Below are 21,924 nucleotides of genomic sequence, written 5' to 3'. Positions count from 1 at the left end.
TGAGCAGGCAGGAAGCCGCAATTTCTCCCTGTGTTGGGGGCGAGGGGGAGCAGAGGCTGCAGGCCCGACAGGAGCCTGCTCCTGCGGGCTCCGACTGCTCTGGCGGGCGGGGGGTCGAGCACCCGCCGACACCACGCCTCTGGCCACACCAGATGCCTCTGCGGTCCTCACCAGCCTCTCCAGGGTCCCTCCCAAGGTGACGTCCTTTCGCGCTGTCTCTGGCCGGGGTTGAGGACCAGACGTTTCACCGAGGACCTGCATTTCAAACAATTTTTTAAATTGTTGTACAGGAAGAGATGTGCCGAAAACAGCATCTCAAAGTCGAGTGTGTTTCTTTGCACTGGGGGCATTTTAATGAATTCCCCTTTCATTCTGATCTTTGTTCAGCCAACAGAAGCATCCTTTTCTAACGCCTTCCATTCCCGCCCACCCCAGAAACGAAAGAAATATTATTTGTAGCTTGCTATCTCTCTGTATTTGAATTTTTAGCAATTTTATATTTAGATATCTTGGAAAAATGTAAATGACTAATTTGGTCACTAAATCTTGTGGCATATTCAATATTAAAATATTAAAATAAAAGTCAGATGAATACCATCTTCTGTGTATCGCTTTGAACTCTTGAGTACGTTACCCTGACTCGCGAGTCTCAGAGAATCGCTCAGGGTAGTGGCATTTGCTGCCAGTTCTCGTGGTACCGAAGGTCCCTGAAATGCACCGTGGGCCTCCTTAGACACTGACCAAGACAGGATGACCCTCTTCACTCAGGGGCGACACTCAAAGCTTCACCTCCCTCAAGTACAAAACCGACACCATTGTCGTGACATACAGCACGCCGGCAGTTACGGAAAGCTCATCTGTCCACCCGAAGGAAGAATTTAAAGGGAACACCGTGAAACCTCCCGGATCAACCGAATATCAGGACTTCTGAATTTCAGCTTTTCCTCGGCCCCTCTCTCACCACCCCCAACCTGGATTTTAAGATAAGACCATGAGCTCCTCGAGGACAGACTTCACCAAGCAGGAGCTCAGCATCCCGAGGTAAACGGATGACCCTCAGAACCCACTGCGGCTCTCCAGCAGCATCTCCTGACCTGGCTCCCACCCCGACGTGCTAAGTCCCCACCAGGGCTCCGCAGGCCTCGGCTGGCCGCTGAGGAGCGCCCCCCCATGGTCTGAGGGCCGCCAGCACGCCAGGCGGGCTGCATGCCGGCCCCCTTACAAGTAAGTGTGAGCCTGCGTACCTCCCTCCCTCCCTCCCCCTCCCCCCCCCCCCCCCCCCCCCCGCCGGCCAACGCGTGGCAGGTCCTGTCATTGCCTGCATTCCAGAGGTGAGGGCTTGGGGCCTGGAAGGGTCTCACCGGGACTCTGAGCCCACAGCCGCGCTCTGACCGCCGCAGCCAGCAACTCCATGGGGCCTCAGTCTCCTCCAGAGGAGGGGACCTCTGCAGGCCTTTCTAGAGAATGTCTTAAATGTCTCCATCACAGTGAGCCCAACCTTCCTTCCAGGGGTTTCTGTGCACCAAAACTTGCAGGAGCTTCCCTGCTTCTGAGCAAGAATTCTAAGAAATACTGTGAGGCTGCTTAGTCCCTCCTCCTCTCTGGGGGCAGCAAGTGCATGTTCTCTCCCGGAGTCTTGGAGCCTCTGCTTGCACACCTCTAGCAATGGGGCACTCACTGCCATTTGGGTTAGTGCTTTTCCTTGTTGGCCCATTTGGTCACCCTGGGCTACCTGCACCGGTGGCCACCCCAGAACCTACCCAACGCACCTCAGCCTCTGCATGTCAGATCCCTCTTTGCACCCTGAGTGCCAACTGCCTCCTAACCCTCCTACCTGGGCCCCAGGACCAGTGTCCCCACTGCCCCAGAAACCCCATCAGCTGCTTGGAGACCACACTGACATCCCTCAGAGTCTTCTCTTCCTGGGCTAAGAAGCTTATCCCCACCCCTGTCGTGTCCCCGGAAACCCACCAGCTGCTTTCAGGGTTCCCGTTCCCCAGGTCAGGTTGCGAAACCTCAGAGGCACCGGGGGGGGGGGGGGGGGCGAAGTTCTGACGTAGCGGTCAAGATGCTCACAGTCTGGTGAGGCCAGGGAGGTGGGCAGGTGACCCCCAGGCCACACCAGAGTGAATGCCATGGAGGCTCTGTGGGGGCCCGCATGGACCTGGAGGCCTGGAGGTGTCCCTGGTGTCCCGGAGCTCCCCGAGCTCCCCGAGGGGAAGGTGACACAATGTGCAGGAATACGGCAAGAAGCTGCCACGGGCCCTCACCAACAGGGCTGACGAGGGACCGGCATGATGGCCCCGGCCATCCATCCTCACACCCACCTAATCTCATCCTCCACAGGAGGTACCCGGCGGAGTACGCACAGTCCCTCACCGGAGGCCCTGCAGTGGGGAGGTGGCAGAGTCGGCTTTCCCACCGCCCACCTGCCGCCCCCCGCACCTCCCCCCCGCCGCCCAGCCGGCCTCCGCTGGGGGCCCACGGTGGCCCATGCGGCCCACACGCCCCAGATCCTGCAGGCGCCACCAAGGCCCCACGGGGAGGGCCCTGCTGTTGGGAAAGCGGCCCAGGAGGAGGAAAGAGTTAAGCCTGTCATGTTCTGTTCCCACCAAACACCTCTGCTTAAATGCAAAGTCCCAACAGGGTGGTGTTGGCTATAAAAGCCCTAAGAGTGATTTGTGAAGTCTCGAAGCCCTGTAATCTCGTCAGCGTAATGGGATTATATTTCAAATCACCACAGCCTGTTCATTACCCATTTAAACTCCTCTGACAGAGGAAAACTTACATGAAACGTGCAAGGCGGCCCTTGCGACTTCCCCACTCTCCTTCCTGATTAGACAAACAGATGCTGAGGTCTGGAATGAAAAAATAATGTGCCCATTTATTCATTTTTCTGACAAGTCACAATAGATTTTTAACTGCCAATGAGTGACCTCCCGGAGGTGCGGTGGCAGGGAGGCGCCCGCCAGGCAGCGAGTGGTCATTTCCGCCCGCGCCAGGCCCTGCCCTGGCCAGGATTCCTCCGGGGACCAGAGCTGGCTGCCAGGCTGAGCCACGCTCCCCACTCTGTCCTAGCCGGGGCTGAGGATGCGCTCAGCTACCTGCTGGGCCTCTCGGCTGTTGCCACCCCCAGGGGCCCAGGGGCCTCCTCCAGGACACAGCCACGGCTTGAAGTCAAAGCCCCAGGTAGGAACTCTGACCCCTTGATTAAGGAGCCTCAGTTTCCCCATCTGTAAAATGGGGAAAGTAAGAGAGCCCATCTCAGTGGTGAGGGGTCAGGGGCCCGGCTTGGGCGGGTGCTGCCCTCAGCTCCCACTCTGGGCTGCCTAGGATGACTGTCCCCAGTCAGTGCCCCCCAGGCTGTGACAAGGAGAGAACAGCCCACAAGTGCTGGGCCTTCCCTTGACCACGTCCTCTGGCGGAATAGGCCTTTGTGGACAGTTACTTGCTGGGTCACAGGGCCACAGCGTGGGGGCAGAGGAGGCCCTCTGGCTCTCTGCTCTGTGACGAGGCCTGGAGCAGGGGTGGGCTGGGGGAGAGGCGGCTGGGATCCCAGCTCTACGTGTCCCTGAGGCACCCCCGCCCCCAATTCAGAAGCGGGACACTGCTCCTGAGCTGGGCCACCTACTGGAGGGAGCCCTATGGCAGTGAGTTGAGTGAGGCATCAATAAGATAATGTCACAGGCCTGATGCACAACAGAGGCTGGGTAGCCATGGAGACAAGCGTGCCCAGGCACATAGTCGCCAGGAACACACTGGCCAAGTCCTTCCCTGCCAGCAGGACTTTGGGCCTCAGGGGGCAGCCCCAGCCCCCCAGGGAAGCGGCCTATAGGCCCCCCTCTCACCACCCCTGCCTGCCTCTGGGGAGGAGCTCCAGGCAGGGCTCCCATCTTTATGCATTCGTTACTATGAATACATAAGAAATACTGTGAGGCTAATTCTTTTTAAAATGATAAAATTCATCTGTATTATAGCATTCCAGCCCCTAGTTTCCTGAAAGCTAAAAATATTTTAATGTCATATTTCCATGTAAATTTTAGTTTAGAATTTAATATCCTTTTAACATACATTAAATTTTTAGCATTCTTCAAGCCCTTGACTCTTTTAAGGATTTAGCTGATGTGCATTGGAGAAAAGGGCTGGCGAAGGCTGTAAATTAGGAAAGTTCTAGAAGCAAGGTGGCCCCCAAACCTCTGCACCCACCGCACCTTGGGAGTTACTCCTCTGGGCTGGGGAGCACCTGAGTCAAACCCTGGGGTCCTGGGGAGGTGTCAGAAGTCTCCATTTCCTTGCTAGAAAGAGTAGGTGTGACTAGCCAGTGGGGCCGAGCACATGGGTGCTGCAGTCAGGGTGGAGTCGGGCCCTAGTTCTGCCACTTGCCGGCAGGTGACCTTGGTATGCTTTCCTGTGCCTGTTTCCTGGCCCCCAAACGGGGCCAAAGTCAGCTTGTGCACCGGTGATATTTGAGTGAATGCACATGAAAGGGGGTGGTTATCGGCTCCACAGAGGAGGTGAGCTCCAGGGTGAACTGGCTGGCCTTGCCGAGGGGTTCAGGGTGATGACATGTGTGTAAACTTGAGTAGATCGTTTTTGGTTGGCCTGTACCCTGCTCCAGCCCCTAGAGTAAGATCGCAATCACCGCCCCCCCCACCCCACCCCACCCCACACACACAAGGGTGTCTTGGCAAAGCCTCCTGATTGGCTCAGGGGCTGCAACCTCACCCTACTTCTCCCCCTGGGGTAGGCCAAGAAGAGCCAAGAGAGGGCTCTGAAAATGTCAAGGAAGGGTGTTCACAGCTGCCTTTGGGGGAAAGTAGGGTAGGGGCTTCATGTCCCCTAGGACTTCTGAGGTCAAGGTCTGGGGCCTGCCTGAGAGTTCTCCCCACAGCCTCACACTCTGGGGTCTGGGTCTCCACTGACCAGGCCCACACCCTTCTGCCGTGAGTCACCATGCCAGGGGTCTCGAGGGAATCCTTCCATCTGTCTGATGGCCCATCTGTGAAATGCAGCAGAAATAATAAAACCTGGGGCGCCTGGGTGGCTCAGTCGGTTAAGCATCTGCCTTTGGCTCAGGTCATGATCTCAGGGTCCTGGGATCGAGCCCCGTGTCAGGCTCCCTGCTGAGCGGGGAGCCTGCTTCTCCCTCTACCCTCCCCACCCCCCGTGCTCATGATCTCTCTCTCACTCTCTCTCTCTCTCAAATAAACAAAAGCTTAAAAAAAGAAAAAGAAATAATAAAACCCCCCTCGTGAGGCGGCTGGGAGGACCCGGCGATATCACCCACAGGAGGAACCTTCAGGAACAAGGCAACGTGTAGGGAAAGGCTCACTTGGCCGTCTGTCCAAGCAATCATTAACCAGAATTACAAATTTACAGCGTGGAGACATGAAATCTGGAGAGATGGACAGCTCTGCTCTCTAATCACTTTCAGGGGAAGATATAATGCATTGATTGACAGAGACAAACCACAGTTTAGGCTCCAACCAGTGTCTGTGACGAAAACAGCCACCTTATTAACTTAGATTTACGGAGTGTCTCCATCCTGGCAAGAGGAAGGCATGGGGGGAGGGAGCTGCTGCTCGTGTGGGGTGGTGGGGGGACCCAGGAGCCAGGTAGGGACCCCCCCCCGCTCCAACCCACCCAGAAGAAGCCCAAGGAATCCCTCCAAGGCAGCCACAATAAGATGAGAGCCGTTTCCTGATGGGGAATGAGTTCCCCAGCTCTGGAGGAATGTAAGCATTCAGCATTCATTCAACAAGTGTCCACTAATGCCTACTTTGTGTTACGCCCAAACAGGCCCTTCATGTATAGAAATGATCTGATGCGGAGCCTGTCCTTGGGAACTCCTGGTCCATGAGACCATGGCCTAGTCTAGTGCTCAGGTGACCAGATGTCTGAACAGCAGACACAGCCTTTTTTTCTGTTTGCAGCCAAGGGCTGAAAATGTTCCTGGTAAAGATGCTGGGTGCCCCCGATCCAGTCGGAGGATGACAAGCTGGTGGGTGCCTGGGGAAGACAGATTCTGAGGCAGAGAACCCCAAGAGGAACTCTCCAAGCAGGAGAAGGGAGAGTGTCCAGCAAGTCCAGCCCGTCCGCGGGCAGAGCTGTGAGCAAGAGATGGCTGCTCAGCCCCCCTCTGGGCTCAGGCAGCCTCACTGGGGGACCCACGGCCGCGGTGCCGCAGGGGCCTGGAGCTCAACGTGCCAAATGGTTGTCTCCATCTTTATGCCAAGAGATTCTCCCCTTCCTGCGGAAAGAGGGCCTGCTGGTGGCTACTCCCGATGGTTGGCTTCTCCCATGTTGGAAAAGGAGGCCTTTGGCTTCCAGGGCGGGACTTATCTGTGTCACTGCCTGGGATGCCTCGGGGACAGGACCCAGATGTCCTTCCTAGGCTGCCCCAGAGCAGCTCCCAGCTGACACTCGCGCTGCCCAACAGCGGAGATCAGCCTTTGGTCCATGCGTGTGTCAGCAGCGGGCCGGACGGTCAGCAGCTGCCCTGGGTCACCTTGATGACCCGCGGCTCGACTCTCCCATTTCCGGGCCTCATTTTCTCTTCCTGAGAGGGGCAGCCTTGCGGTGCCTGGCTGGCTCAGTCGGTGGAGCGTGCAACTCTTGATCTCAGGGTGGTGAGTCTGAGCCCCACGCTGAGTGTAGAGATTACTTCAATAAACGAAAAAAAAAAACTTAAAAAAAAGACATCCTCCACGTGGCAAGAGCAACCTAGACAAGACTTCCAAGCCTCAGAAGAAGGGACCTCTCTCCCAAATTCCATAGACACATCCCAGGCCAGGTCTCTGATTGGCCCCGCAGGGGTCACATGTCCATCCCTGGGCCAATCCCTGTGGCTGGGAAATGAGCCACTGCTATGGGCACCCCTTGCAAGCCGGTGGGCTTCAGGGGAAGGGGCCCCATTTACCAGAGCAGGGGAGGGGACAGGTAAAATCAGTGGGTCTCTTTAGCACTTACTATGTGCCAACCACTGTAATTAAAAAATTAAATTTTTTTAAATGTTCTCAAACTCACCGAGAAGCAGGGACCCATAGCATCCTTCCCCAACAACAAGGCCTAAAGAGTGAAGGAGTTTGCCCAGCGAGGAAGGGGTGTTCGTGGGACTTGCACCTGCTTCTGACTCCAATCCCGAATGTCCCCACTTTGTGGGGCTACCTCCTCCATGTGGGCACAGTGGAGTCCTCGCTTCAACCCCCGCATCCCTCAGGAATACTGGTGTGCGTGAGTGTGTGAGTGTGTGCGTGAGTGTGTGCGAGTGTGTGCGCGTGAGTGTGTGTGTGAGTGTGGGGGGTGAGATTAATCCACCGGCGGCCCACTAACCCTCGCCCCCCAGGCAGGGGCGCCCACCCTCACACACCTGTGCTTCAGGCACAGCCCAGGCTGACGGCCGTCTGCTCTCTGAGGAGGCTGCACACGTCTCTAAGCAGCCCCTGCCCCACAGCAGAACAGCTGGCCACCATCTTGGCACACGTTTCCCTGTCACATCTGATTTGCAAAGTCATGTCTGTAACAGACCCACAGGAGCGTCCAGTTGGGGCTTTTTCAGGTCAAGGAGTATTTTCCAGAGAGTCTCTCGTTCTTCAGAGGAGAAAAAGAATGTGAAGAGAAGAGAAAGAATCTTGTCTCTGTTGCAGGGCCAACACTCACACCAATGGAATATTCCTCTGGGCCACCCTGGGCTATAAGGCCTTAGAGATCACCTTGAGGTTCTGTCTTTATCCCATTTGACAGATGAGGAAATCCAGGCTCACAGGAGTCGTGTCATTTTCTCAAGTTCACACGGCTGCTAAGGGCAGAGCTGGGATTTGAACAGGGCCTTTCCAGACGCCCAAGCCCTTGCTCATCACCGTCAGGTCCACAGTCTTCCAGCGGATGCCTGAGCTGGGCAGTCCTGTTGGCTTGACTCCAAGACCTCCTCCTCCTCTGGGAAGCCTGCCTGGGCTGGCAAGGCCTGCCTCTGCCACTCTGCTCTTACGGGCTGCCGACTGGAGTCTCTGGTTTCCAGAGCCTCCAGGGAGGGGCCCGCCAGCGCTGGCTGGCTTGGACACCCTGAAGTCAGCCTCTTGGCCAAGACATTTTGACTGCAAGGAACAGGAGCCCACAAGAATGCAGGCGATGGGGGTCCCATAAAAATCCACAGCCCTCAGCCCATCCAGGCACCGTGGGCACCAAGCCGGACCCTCGAGGACTGAGCACACTCCCCTTCTCTGAGGGCTCTCCCTCTCTCTGTCTTCTTTGGGGCATCCCGGTGGTGAGGATGCCCGTGACCCCCAGCCCCAAGACCGCAAGCTTGGGGACATCTGCATCGCCAACCCCCGCCACTTCTGCACCTCTGAGCACTAACTCCCAGAAGGAGGTTCTCCACGGGACCAGCAATGGTAGCCCTGACTGCGCCGGGGTGGGGCAGTGCAGGGAGCTGTCTGTCTGTGCCCAGGAAGTCAGGAGGGTGGAAGTGGGCAATCACCCAATCTTCTCCTGCCTGGGTGCTCTGTCTCAGGGTGAAGCCCCAGGGAAGTAACTGACACTGTCTACAACCTGGGGGCAGGGACCCCACCTGCCCAACAAATATTTATGAAGGAGTGGAATGAATGTTAAAGGGTGTCCTGGTCCCCAAAAGGACCAGGTCCCCAAATGGACACAGATGGGAAAGGTTGTGTTGAACCTGCTCAGCAGGTTCCTCTCTTACAGGACCCCTCAGAACCTTTAATTAACCACTGTTCACTATGCTCTGGGAAGGAGGTCACATATGCAGCATTGCCCAAGCACTTTGCCAAAGCATGTGTACACATTTCTAGAACCGGGGTAAGTCAGCATTCAGGTGGTAATGCTATTTCGGGCAATCCAAGGGAAGCTGTGTCAGGTACCAGCCGAGAGCATGGCCTCCGGAGTCAGGCACACCAGCGCTGCTGCCCATGAGCCGTGTGACCTTGGGCCAGTCCCTTGGCCTCTCTGAGCCACAGTTACCCCATACACTTCCATGGGGATCATCAGGGCCACTCCATCTTTGTCCCGGCTGCCATCATTGCCATTCTCTACCACACAGCAATGGCCTCCTCCCTGGCTTCCCTGGCTCCCCCCTGCCTCTCAGCGCTGGACACGATCTCTGGGCGCAGGGGACTCAGGGCCTCTTGTCCCCCATTCACTGCATTCCCAGCACCCAGCACCCAGAACAGGCCTGGCACACAATTACATTTCCTGGATGAACGAATGAACGAATGAATGCTATCCCTACGGGAACACTGAGTTTAGTTTGGGGCAGGCACGGCCACCCCCCGACTCTGACCCTCCTCCTATCCTTCTCTCGCACCTCAGTCTGGCCTGAACCTAAAGGAAGTCCATGACCCCCTCAGCAAACATTTATTCAATTTGAATAATTACATCCTTTTGGGAGCTGGCTGACCAGAAACGTGATTGGGAGAAACTCTTTCTCACATACGCGTATAAACAACAACCTCCACCTCTGGAGGGCGCTAGAGGTGCCAGGTCAGGGCTCAGTGCTCCTAGGGATGCACTTCTTCACTCCGCACCACGCCCCTGGGGCGGGACTATAGCCTTGTGCCCATTACACGGATGAAGAGAGTGAGGCTCAGAGCGCCCAGTGACTCGCCCAAGATCACAGAGCGAGGGGGAAGCGGAGCAGCAGGTTTCATCTGACTCCAGACCCAGCAGTCTTAACCCTCCATCATTCTTGACGGAGAACGATGGCATGGGACACAGGGAAGAACACAGTTCTGGAGTCAAAGGTTGAAATCCCACCTCTGCTTTACCCCCAACTTGTGTGATGCTAGGCCAGTCATGCCACCTCTCTGAGCCTCAGTTTTCTTATCTGTAAAATAGGGCTAATAATATAATCCCTAATATGGACTCCATGAGCTAGCAGATGGGAGAGAAATTTCTGAGGTAGCACCAATTCTGTGGCCGTGTATATCCAGAGGACAGAGAAGCCTAGGAAATGCCTGCCTCCAAAATGAAGCCATTGGCTGAGCCTGAGGCATCAGGGCCCACACGGTGGCTGGCATACAACAAACTCATGCGGAACGAACTGTCATCTTCTGCTGGGGCTGCAGACTGGCCCAGAACACGGGGACACAGAGGCACAGAGCTTGAACCGGGCTCCCCTTGGACAGACCATGGGAAAACCAGCGATGCAGGGGAGCCGTGGAGCTTGAGGCCAGGCACAGCCTAGACCCCTGCTCCAGCTCCGGGAGCCCGTGTGGGCGCATGAGCCTCGGTACCTGTTGGCCAAGAACACCACTGCCTTGTCAGCCAGGCTGAGCACACGTTAGTCAAGATGGCGGCCACGGCTGCCCCCAAACGCAGGGTCCACTGGGTACCAAGAGCCCCACTGCGACTGGATGCGAAACGGAACAAATTAATCGTTGAACTGGGTGACCAGGCTCCAAATGGAGTGAGTCAAAACCCAGCGCAGCCTTAACTCTCCAAGGAGTGAGAAGAAACCAGTCGGCCCATCCCCATGCCCCTGAGAATGCTGGGTAATTACATTTTCCCCTTTGTCTTTTTGTTTTCCTTTAGCAGAACCACCAAGACGCGGCCGCAAAAATCAGTTACAGCTTCCAAAGTGCTTCTTTCCCCAGAAATCTTTTATAAAAGGTGAAAGATTTATAAGACCCGAAGAGCAAACCAAGCAGGATAATTGTTTTTGGAATGACCCCAATATTTTCACCCCGGCGACCCCGGCTGGGCATCTTGCCCCATATTTATGATTCCTGGTCCTCTGCGCGCCGCCGGGCGACCTTTCTGAGCCCCCTCTGCGAGCCCCCAGTCCCTTATCGGGCCTGTAACTCACCCTGACGTTATCTCTCGGGAGGGTTTTATGCACTTTAATTTAACTCCCCTCATCATTATTTCCCGGACTTCAAGGTTTTCTCTCCCGAGCTGCCCTTCCCGGGACAAGCATAATCTGTTTGCCATCAAGCGCAATAAATATGTTTGTGCGGGAGACGGGAACCATTTGGGGAGAGAGGCCCAGGCCCGGGGAGCAGCCTCGGGCTCTCACCCCAGTCTGGGCAGCAGGGCTGGGCGGTGTGTCCTTGAGCTGCTGTCTTGCCTGGACCCTCTGCCTTGGTTCTCCGGCCAGTGGCCCGGTCTAGCAAAAGGACATACAGGACAGCCAGCGAAATTTGAATTTCAGATGAACGATGAATTTATTTTAGTGTAAATGTGTCCCATTTAATATATGTAAAAAAAATTACTCATTGTTTACCTGCGATTCCACTTGAGCTGGGTGTCTCGTGTTTCCTCTGGCATCAGTCCCTGGGAGCCACCCCGCTCACTCCCCTGAGTGCAGATTAGGACCCTGGAGAGCGGATTCGGGTCCAGAGCTGCCGAACACAGTGCCAGAGCCAGTGGCTTAAACAAAAGATACTTCTTTTCTCACACTTTCGAAAGCTAGAAGCGCAAGATCAAGGTATTGGCAGCGTCGGTTTGTCCCGAAGCCTCTCTCCTTGGCTTGTCCCCCTTCTCATGAGGACACCAGTCAGGGGCTGGGGTTAGGACTTCAGCATAGGACCCACCACGGCCCCCCAACGAGAGCCCCGGAGAGTGAAGGGGGCAGGACAGCTATTTCCTCCTGACCCACCACGCCCCTCTCTCAAAGGGGTCCTCCCTCCGAAAGGGTGAATACCGCCATGAGAACCTTCCACACCCTGGTTCCACCCTTGGGGTGTGAAGTGGGCCTCATCCTGGCAGCTGCCGCGGGGGGAATGGTTCTCCTCGGGCACCTGGCTGTCTCCGCAAGCCCCCGTGGTCCATGTGATCCTTGGCAAGGTGGTCTTTGAGGGCAGCACCTCGATGACCCGGCCTCAGAAGACACTCTTGTCCAGCTCCACCGAAGCCCGGGCTGAGCTCTCAGCGGCAAACTCCATGTAGGCATAGCCCTTGGGGCGTCCAGAGAACTTGTCACATGGCACAGTGACCCAGGGGACCTCTCACAGGAATTGGAGTAGGCCTCCATCTCCTAGGCCAGAAGCTGATCTGTGGTCCGACGGCACCTTCTCCATGGGGGTCCCAGGGCTCAGCAGCTACCTGGCCTGCACGGCCCCTGTACCCTCCCCCACCCCCACGCTCCAGCCCCTGGACGCACTCCATGACCCACAGCTTCTGTCTGATGGCCTCCAGCTCCTGGTCAGGACCACCTCCCACAGCAAGTCTGAGCAACTCAGACGTGCTTATGTGGCCTTGCCCGTTCATTTCCACAGTAAAGGCTCTTTTGGGCTCTGCCCAAAACACAGCCCATAGATATTTATTGAACAAATGGAATCAACACAGACTTCTCTAACCGTGGTTAATGCCAGCAATGAAATAACCACATTATACCCATAACAAAAGGTGTCCACGAGAACCTCCCAGAACCTCCCAGAACCCCCCTTCACCGTCCAAAAGAAGCCAGGCTCAGGAGAGCAGAAACTGTTACTGGAAGTTCAAGAACAGGCAAAACTCTCCCATGCTACCAGCCTTCACAGGGGCCATGCCATCTGGAGAGCGGTCACACATGTCCACTTAAGCTCTGGCACTTTGCCCTATGAAAACTATACCTCAATTCAACAGTTAGGGAAAATAAAAATAATGTTAAATGCATCTGAGTCCTATGAATCTATACATCAGATTAAACTGCATGGAAACACAAATGAAATCATGTAAAACCTAGTGAAACCTACGTCAGGCTGTGCTTCTCTAGCAGAATCATACGACACAATTTCCCAGCTTTGATACTGTCTTGACAGCTGCGCAAGGCACCACCTTTGGGGGAAGCCGAGGGAAGGGTATCCTGGACTCTCATTACTATTTTTGCAACTTCCTATAAGTCTATCATTAATGTTAAAACATTTTTTAGAAAATGTTAAAAACAAGAAATGTGTTGAAATCAGAACCAATCTCTATGTATATAACATTTATTAAGACCTGGAGAGAATTCAGAACAGTCTAGTGACCCAGGTTGAGCTATGAAAAAGGTAGGAGAGATATGATTTATAAACTCAAAGAACTTAGCCTGGGAAAGGGTGGGACACTTATTAATACATAAAAAAGCTTAGCTGATACTAGCCTAAAGAGGCACACTGAAAAGAAAATAGGGGATACAATCATAAATACTGGATGAAGTAGTACTCTAGTATCGTTTTTAAAAAAGGATTTTATTTATTTATTTATTTATTTATTTATTTAGAGAATGCAAGTGGGGGGAGGGGCAGAGGGAGAGAGAGAGACTCCCAAGCAGACTCCCCACTGAGCGCGGAGCCCGAGACTAAATCCCAGGACCCTGAGGTCACGACCCGAGCCAAAATCAAGAGATGCTCACCGGACTGAGCCACCCAGGCGCCGCTGTACTCTAGTATCTTAATGCTATCTGATTTTTCATGATCACATGCCTCTTTGATGCGAAGACTAGTTTTTTACTTATTTTTGGAATACTCTATCAGCTGTAATATCTCTAGACATTGTTAATTAATGTCTTGGCTTCTGTACTTGGTAGCCCAGAGGAAGAAAACAAACAGAAAAAAGACTACACCTGAATCCGAACATGGAACATGAGCAGGAAAGTTTAATCAGATAACACAGCAAACCAAGGGCTCCCTGCAGGTCAGGCTCTACCTCCAGGGGGCAGGCACCTGTCTCATCACCTCTGATTCCCAGAGTCTGCACAGAGAAGGCACACAGTAAGAATTTGCTGGGGGGGGGGGGCGGTGAGTGAGTGAGTGAGTGACACCTCGGCTGGACTTCTGCCCCTGGCCTCATGGGCCAGGGGGCCTCCTTGGGTTGGGTTCCCGAGGCCTGGTACCCAGAACACCGAGTGCCGCCATTCCAACCCCACAGAGGCCCGGGCCTATGCCCTGGAGCCAAGGATGGCCACTGCCTGTCCCCTCCCTGGTGCCCCAGCACCCAAGAACCCACCCCTCTGGGCCCTTGGCCCTGCCACCTGCAGCAAGGGCAAGACACTGGGGAGATGGGGAGAGCCTATGCTCCACTTAGGAGGCCAGGCCCAGTTGTTTGGGGAGGCCTCGGGCCTGTAAAGACATGGTGCTTTGGAGAGTGTCTCCTGATACAATAAAAGATTATCAACTAAATAAAACAAGAAATGACCGGGGCCACTATGCCCTGTTGGATTGAAATCGTGTGAGCAAAGTGGTTTTCTCTGAGAGATTTATTTCCTGCACTGGCTTCAGGCAGCCAGCCCAGCCGGAAAGAATGGGGCTGGTCTCCCTCCATTTGGTGGGGGGGGGGGGGGTGGCGCGGGGTTTTATTTAATCTTCCAATGAGCTGGAACAGTGAAGATGGCGTGAATGGACATTAATTCTGAAACAAATTATTAAAGTGCGATCCGGGATTCCGGGAAAGCCATCTACCCCTGCCTGTCCGCCACTTCCCCTCACCAAGGCCATAAAATCCCTCCTCTCCACTCAAAACCCAACACAAAGCTAACGGGGTCTCCCATTCGGGCTGAGGAGAGAGGCCTGGAATTAACCTCCGCCGAGAGCCAACAGGGCAGCAGGCCTGCCCGTGTCCCTGGGCCTAGGCCATCTGCCTGCCTGGGCCTTGGCTGCTGACAGGGACCCCCACATTTCTTGTTCCTCCTTACCTGTATTTGCGTTCAAGGGTGCCGTAGGCTTCGGTCACGTGGGCTCAACTTCCAACGCCTGCACCCTAGGGACCTCAGCTCTCCTTGAGCCTCCCGACCCCCTTACTCACACCTAGTGCAGCCCAGGCCAGCATGGATCCCGCCCTTCTAAGCTGTATGGCGCCCCACATCCCACACCCCACTGCTGGTCCCTGCCCAGGCCTCCCAGTGCTGAGCCCAGTCCAGGCCCTACTCATCTGAGAGGAAGGAGATCCGGAATCCAGGTAAGGAGCCAGAAAGAGTGGTCTGGCGGGATCTGGGGCCTCTGGCGGGGTCCTGGAGACACAGAAAAGTCAGACCCAGCACCCTTGGTGGCCAGTCTAGGAGAGGGGAGACAGCCGTTGGAGAGTGAGTGCTGTGAACACGGGGCTCATGAAGGGGTGAACCTAGTCGGGTGGGTGCTGGGGCAAGCCCGGCCCCCTGACCTAGGCACTGAGTAAACCAACTGGACAACGACATTCTGAGTGGAGAAAACAGCATTTGTAAAGGTCTGGAAGTAGAATATTGACTGTTGTTTCCAAGATCTATAGTACTAACAGTTAAAATGTATTGAGCATTTACTATGTGCTGAGCCAAGTACTTCATGCATGTTCTCTAATTTTAGTCTTTCCAACAACCCTAGGAGGAGACAGGGAGTATCAGTATTCCCATTTACAGATGCCCAACATCAAGTCAGTCTGTGGGAGAGCCAGAATTTGAACCCAGGTCTGTCTGACTCCAGAGACAATGCTCGTTGCCACCCCCATACTCTGCCTCCCCCGACCCCCCAGATCCAGGCTTCCCCCACTGCCCCATACCCTGAATCCAAGTCCAGTCCCCTGACCAAGACACCAGGGAGCCTGGGGCCTGGGCAAATCCACCTGGCCTGGCTCTCCCTCATTTCCTAGTCCCCTCCTGTCCCTCTAACAACAGGGCCTGTGTCCCTGGGTGATAGGGGCTGGGCAGGGCTGAGAGACCCCAGGCAGGTCAGCCCCTCTGGGGGAGCCCAACAGCCCACCACGGCCATGCCCACGGGCCCACTTGCCCAGGACTCACATTTTGTAATGATCAGAAAACATCTAGAGGCCGTATGGCTTGACATCCAACGTAGATGGGCCACTCAAGTTCCCAAGTCCCAGAGCCTGGCAATGGATTGGGGCCAAAGGCTCACCATGGCTCCCATCGGGCCAGGCTGGGGGCCCCTGAGCTGCTCCTTCTCCAGGCCATGGCACCGCCATCCACTAGGCTGTACAAGCCAGAAACCTGGGAGGGCCTTCCTGCCTCCTGCCCATCACTCCCCAACCCCTCCCTCAGCAAGTGCCGTCACCCCCACCACAAAGCACATCCCCAATCCAACCACTTCTCCCTGCCCCACCTCCCCCTCCCTTGGCCCAGCACCCCCATCTCTCACCCTCCACAACCCCCAACCATCCTCCCCTCAATAGCCTAGAGGGGATCCTTTAGAAACCCAGATTCAGGGGCTCCTGGGCAGCTCAGTTGGTTGAGCATCTGACTCTTGATTTGGGCTCAGGTCATGATCTCGGGGTTGTGGGTTCGAGCCCCGTGTGGGGCTCCACGCTCAGTGGGGAGTCTGCGTGAGAATCTCTCCCTCTCCCTGTGCTCTTACCCCTGCTTACGCGTGCGTGCGACTTCTCTCTTCCTTAAATAAATAAATAGAAGGAAGGAAGGAAGGGAAAGAAGAAAGAAAGAGAGAGAGAGAGAAAGAAAGAAAGAAAGAAAGAAAGAAAAAAGAGAGAGAGAGAGAAAGAGAGAAAGAGAAAGAAAGAGAAAGGAAGGAAGGAAGGAAGGAAGGAAGGAAGGAAGGAAGGAAGGAAGGAAGGAAGGAAGGAAGGAAGGAAGGAAAGACAGACCCAGATCCAGTCTGGCCCCTCCACCTCCCCACCCCACTCTAAAACCCTCCAGGGGCTGCTCCCCACAGTCTGTGCCACGGTCTGGGCTCCTACGTGCCTGTCTTCCACAGCCTTGCATGGCCTCACCTGCCTCGGCCCTCACGATTCACCCCCCTCTCAGAGCCTGGCTCCATGGCTTGCCTTCCTGTCCTCAAAAAATGACATCCTTCCTACTTCAGGACCTGCATCTGGCTGGCTGGTCCCTCTGTCCAAACTTGCCCTTTTGGCCCCTCCTCCTCTCACCTTTGGGGTCCCAGCTCCCCGCACCCCCAGTGGAGACCAGGCCCTGCTATGAGCTCTTGTCCTCCTTAAAATCGAATAATATATAAGTAGCGTCCGGCCCTTCATAGACCTGCAACCCAGGGAGGCTGGGCTCATGAGGCTCATCATGGGCCCTAGCAAACAGTAGGCGCTCAATAAATGACCACTGTCACATAAAGAAAAGCGCCAACCCCCAGCCCTTCCGCATCCCTCAAACCCTCCCTAGTGCCAGCCCTGCTGAGAGTGGAGGGCCGGGGGAAGAGCCAGACGGACCTGCCCCAAGGAGCAACGATCCAGAGGAGGGTGGGGTGAAGCAGGCCAGAAAGAGGGGAGGCTCAGGGAAGGGGTGGGGGTCGTGCCCCTCCCTCCACATCCCTCCATAACTTCCCAGAAGCAGGAACATCTGATAGGAGGACGCAGAAGCACTGCATGGTAAATAGGTGTCATCATTCTCTTGTTCTCTGATGATGGGAAAAGAGTACATTTTTCATCAGCCTAGACAACAAAAACAATGAAAAACTAAGGATTGGGAAAGAACTTAGTTCGCCATGGCCCTCCGGCTGGCAATGCTCTCACCACCCCGCCCAAGCTAGTGCGCTCAGGTCAAGTTTTGCCACACTCATGACACAATTGTCCTCCCTCTGGCAGGACACAACGTGGAGTCTTTCTTGATTGTCACAATGATTTGGAAATGATGTCACAGCTCTGTGTCTATTGTCCAGGTCCCTCTCGGGGCTCTCCGCCACCCCTAGGGCCAAGTGCCCCACCGTCCCCAGCTCTGGGTCTGAGTTCCTGGGAAGGGTACCAGGAGACACAAGCAGCCCCAGTGGGGGACGGCGGCCCCACCCCAAAGACTGGTCCTGCCACCCCGGTGGGAGCGCAAAGCCTCGAGGGATGGCCGGCGAGAGCTCCTGGGGGGCTGGGTTAAGAGCCTGGATTGGGCTTCCTTAGACCAGCGTTGAACATGACAACAAATCACGGCTCCCCAGGTCTGGCCCTTTCTGGGAGCCCGGCCCCGGGTGCAACACTGGCTGACACCTGGCACCCAGAAACCTGGCACAGCGGGGTCTCACGCGATCACCTGTGGGTTCGGGACCTTAGCGCACAGAAGGTGGGGTTCGCCAGCGACACGCAGACAAGACAGGAGAGAGGACATCGCCCCTCATCTCTGTGCTCCAGGTCTGTGTGCAGGGTCAGGAGGCCCACAAGGACACAGTTCGCCCAGCACCTGGGGATGCCGTGCAGCAAGACGGAAGCTGAGGGCCGGGAAGGGCCCAGAAGGTGGTTCAGGGACTCAGGACTTGGTCCAGGGAGGCTCACAGGCACATTTGGGCTTAAGGCTACCAGGCGTTCCTGTGGGGAGTGGGTGAGAGAGACTGGACCCTGGAGGACAAGAAGGGGTAGTGGGGGCCAGAGAGAGGAGGGGTGAAGAGGGAGGGTGGGCCGGAGACCTCAGGGTTGGGAGCAACATAGTCACAGGCATCGCCACTTGGTGAGCCGAGCTGGCGGGGCTCCAGGTGTCCCGGCTCGGAGGCTCATGCACCTGTCACAGCGTCTCCACCCGCTGGCTCCAGTCTGCAGTTATTCTGCTCCTTCTCTCTCTCCTGCTGGCTCTTCCCGGTTCCTTGTCCCCCAGCTGAGCCCACCAGGGAAACCGCAGCCCCCCACCCTTGATCTGAGCAAGGCAAGAATGGGGGTCCCCTGGTCTCCACCACTGCACTCCCTCACTCCCCACGGTGGCCGCACTTACCGGGCCCCAGCCCTCTTCAGTCAGGGAGCCTTCTGCCCCCCCACAGCCCCTCTTCTGAACCCTGCCCACCCGTCATACCCTCTCACTCGGCAGGCCCAGGACAGCTACTCCTGCCCTCCAGCGGGCCTGCCGCGGCCGCGACTGCGTCCTCACAGCGGCCTTGACAGAGGATCTACGTGACCCATTCTACGCCCAAGGAAGCAAAGGCTCGGCAAGGAGCAGTGACCTATCCAGGGTCACTCAGACAGAAACTGCAGAGAGGGGGGCCCCCGAGATCTCTTTGACTCTCAACCCCAGCTCTTTCCCCCCCGCCCAGAGCAGCTCCCGTAAGGAGCGGGCCCTCCACACACCATGTCACTGAACCGGCCACACAGGAAATACCTTATTATTTCTGATCCGCTTGGGACTTTCCCAATTGCAGGACAGTAAAAATGCAAACCAGCTAAAGTCAATAAGGGATTTATGGCTCAAAAGCCAAAGAAAGAATGCTGATAGTGAAGATTCCAAAGCCTCTGGCCAAGGGGGTCACATGCCCATCTCTGAACCAACCACGACACCAGGATGGGCACGTGGATTGGCCAGGTCTGGATCGTACCTCCTTTGCTGTCCTCAGTAGTGGGCACTGGGCTTGCTACCAGAAGGGAAGGGGAGAAAATACAGTTCAGAGAGGTTAAGCAACCCTCCCAGATCACACAGCATGCCCTGAATCAGCACGCATGCACATGTGCGTGTGTGTGTGTGTGTGTGTGTGTGTGTGTGCGCGCGTGTCTAAGTCTGTGTGGGGTGAGGGTGGCGACACAGTGTTTGGGGGGAGAGATTCTCTTGGCTTCTGTGGAAGAAAGTCCAAATTTCTTTTTTTCTGGCATTTAGGTCCTCCAAGCTCTGGCCCCTGCAAGGCTATCTCTCTTCTCACCTCTCCCCTGATTGCATCCCCCAACATATGCGGCCACCAGAGACATGTCCTTCCTGCTCTGCTGCCAGGAGTGGGACCTTACCCCTCTCTAAACCCCTTCTCCCATGCCTCCTACTCCTGGGGCAGAGCTCGGGGCTGCTGCTTATGAAATGTGTGGATTCTGGAATGAGTTGGAAAGGATACAAAAGTCCTGAGGCTCAAAACCCTCCAGACACAGACAGCTCACCATCTCCAAGGCCATGTCTTCTGTTGCTGATTTGGGGCAAGTCGATCCCCACCCCCACCCGTCAAGTTGGCCCCAGAGCTCACCTGCCTTCAGGGCTTCTCCTCTGGGCCTTCTCTGGGAGATCAAAAGGTTTCTGCAGGCCCAGTAGAGACTCAAGAGGATACCCCTACAAAGACACACACTTGCAGGTGTGCACACACACATACACGGCACCCCAGCTGTTTCCTTCAAATAGGGTTGGTGCCCATCTCCCACTCAAGTCTTCCCTTTGGAGAAGGAGCCCAGGGAACCCCAAGGGCGGGATTTGAGAGAGATGAAGAGACACCCCCATATCTCTGCCCTTGCAGGCAGTCCCCCAAGCCTGCAGATCCCTGTGGGGACCTCCCCTGGAACAAAGGAAGAATTCCCCAGGCTGGACGTGCACACGCCCAGCACCAACCCCAAGCGCTTCCACGCGTGCACACCACACGCAGGCCTCCCCATGGACTCACGAGTCCTGAACGCGTCTCTGTTCCCACCCGTGGCTACTCTCAGGACGCGGGTGGACAGGCACTTGCTGTCAGATTGTCACCAGGCCCCCGCACACACATGCTATGACAGGAGGCAGGGACAGTCCGGCCCACCGTCCTCTCCGCCGGCGGGGAAAGCCCCAGGGTGCAGGGGTCCGCATCTCTGCAGCTAGGTCGCTGAGGCGGGGGGGGGGGGTGGGGGGGGGGTGGGGGGTGGTTAGAGACAGCTGCAGGGACCGCGTAGAGGCTGGGGGGTCCGGCCGCCTGTCCCACGCCACGCGTCGGTCTGGGCTTTGGCCTTGGCCTCTGCCGGCGGGAGTACAACCCCTAACGCCCCAAACACACACGGGGGTCTCCGCGGACCAACGGGCCAGCGGCGGCGGGGACGGCCACGGGGGACCCGAACGGCCAGGACGCGCGGCCGCGGGAGCCGCCAGGGAGGCCCAACTGCAGCCTCGTGGCGCCACCTACGGTCCGCACGGCGCCGGCTTCCCCGCCCCAGGCGCCGCGGCTCCGTCGTGCACGTTCTCTCCCCCTGGGGCGCCCGCCGACCCCGCCGCTCTCCCGCATTCAGCCCCGAGGGAGGCACACGTCACCTGTCCACCCCACCTGCTGTCCCCCTCCGCCCCAGGCGGGACGCTTCCCCCTTACAGAGGGGCACACGGAGCCTCGGCCCACAACCCCGAAGTGGGGAGACCAGGCCACCGCCTCGACTCTGGGGCGCGTGGAGTGGGGCCAGCCTGCCACCTCCGGGGCCAATGACCGAGCGCGTCGGCACCACCTGCCTCATCCAGGGAGATCCGCCTGCCCCCAGCTTTCCTCTGAGCCGGGACCCACAGCCTGCTTGTCTGTCCTCAGGAACTGCTCCCACCTATTTAACACTGTCCTGGAGTCTTAGGAAAATCACACCGGGGAAAAAAGAAGCTTGGAGACCCAGCCTCCCTGCTCACCCTGGGCCCAGAAAACCAAGCCCTGTGCAGGCTCCTTTGCTCTGGCCTCGTCTCCATGAGTTAGTCTGATTGTCTAGACAAAGATCCTCAGGCCCCTCCCTCTGCCACCCCCCCCCCCTCCCGGTGACTTGCAGGGACTGGCCCCCAATGTTTTATTGTTGTTGTTGTTTTGCACTGATGACAGTAGTGAGAACCTTTGGAACATATGCTCTGGACCAGGCCCTGCAATCCTCACCACAAATCAACCCGGGGGGTGGGGGGTGTTATTATTACAGATTAACCTGAGAATCAGCAAGGTCAGGGAGGCTTGCCCAAGCTCACGTGGAGCAGGTGAGGGGCAGAGTTGAGACTGGCTTTGTGACACGACCCACTCACTCATACACGCAAGAGTCACGATCACATTGGTCACGTGGTGTAAGGTGCCAACCCGAGCCTTAGCCCTCCGTGTGCCTACATGTCAGACGCCTCTGGGCTGACCCTCCAGTTTCACATCTGGGCAGACTGAGTCCACAGAGACACGGGGCCTTGCTCGGGATCACACACAGCGGCTGTGGTCAAGGCTGCTCAAAAACCCAGGCAAGACAAGAGTCCAGGACCTGGCTGAGCTGCCAGAGCTGCGGTCCCCACTCTGTAGGATCAACCGCGCAGCTGGAGCTCTCCATCTGGGAACAGAGCGATGAAGGGGAGGGGGCAGGTACTGACACAAACAATAACAAACCCAGAGGTCAGAGCTGAGATGAGCACTTGGCTGGGGCTTGGGCGGAGCCCAAGGAAGAACTGAG

The 21,924-nt window shown here is 56.4% G+C and overlaps 1 non-coding gene across 1 annotated transcript; it reads right to left on the bottom strand.

The window, feature by feature from the left end:
- Nucleotides 1-10,548: 10,548 nt before the first annotated feature.
- LOC114212951 (U5 spliceosomal RNA) lies at nucleotides 10,549-10,661 on the bottom strand. The gene has a single exon (XR_003610087.1). It is a non-coding gene; the product is annotated as a U5 spliceosomal RNA (small nuclear RNA).
- Nucleotides 10,662-21,924: the final 11,263 nt, after the last annotated feature.

Source organism: Eumetopias jubatus, unplaced genomic scaffold, assembly GCF_037043125.1.
Source record: "Eumetopias jubatus isolate StellerSeaLion01/CBP00866 unplaced genomic scaffold, mEumJub1_p1.0 scaffold_15, whole genome shotgun sequence".
In the NCBI taxonomy this organism is placed as follows: Eukaryota; Metazoa; Chordata; class Mammalia; order Carnivora; family Otariidae; genus Eumetopias; species Eumetopias jubatus.
This window is presented reverse-complemented; position numbering and strand designations above follow the sequence as displayed.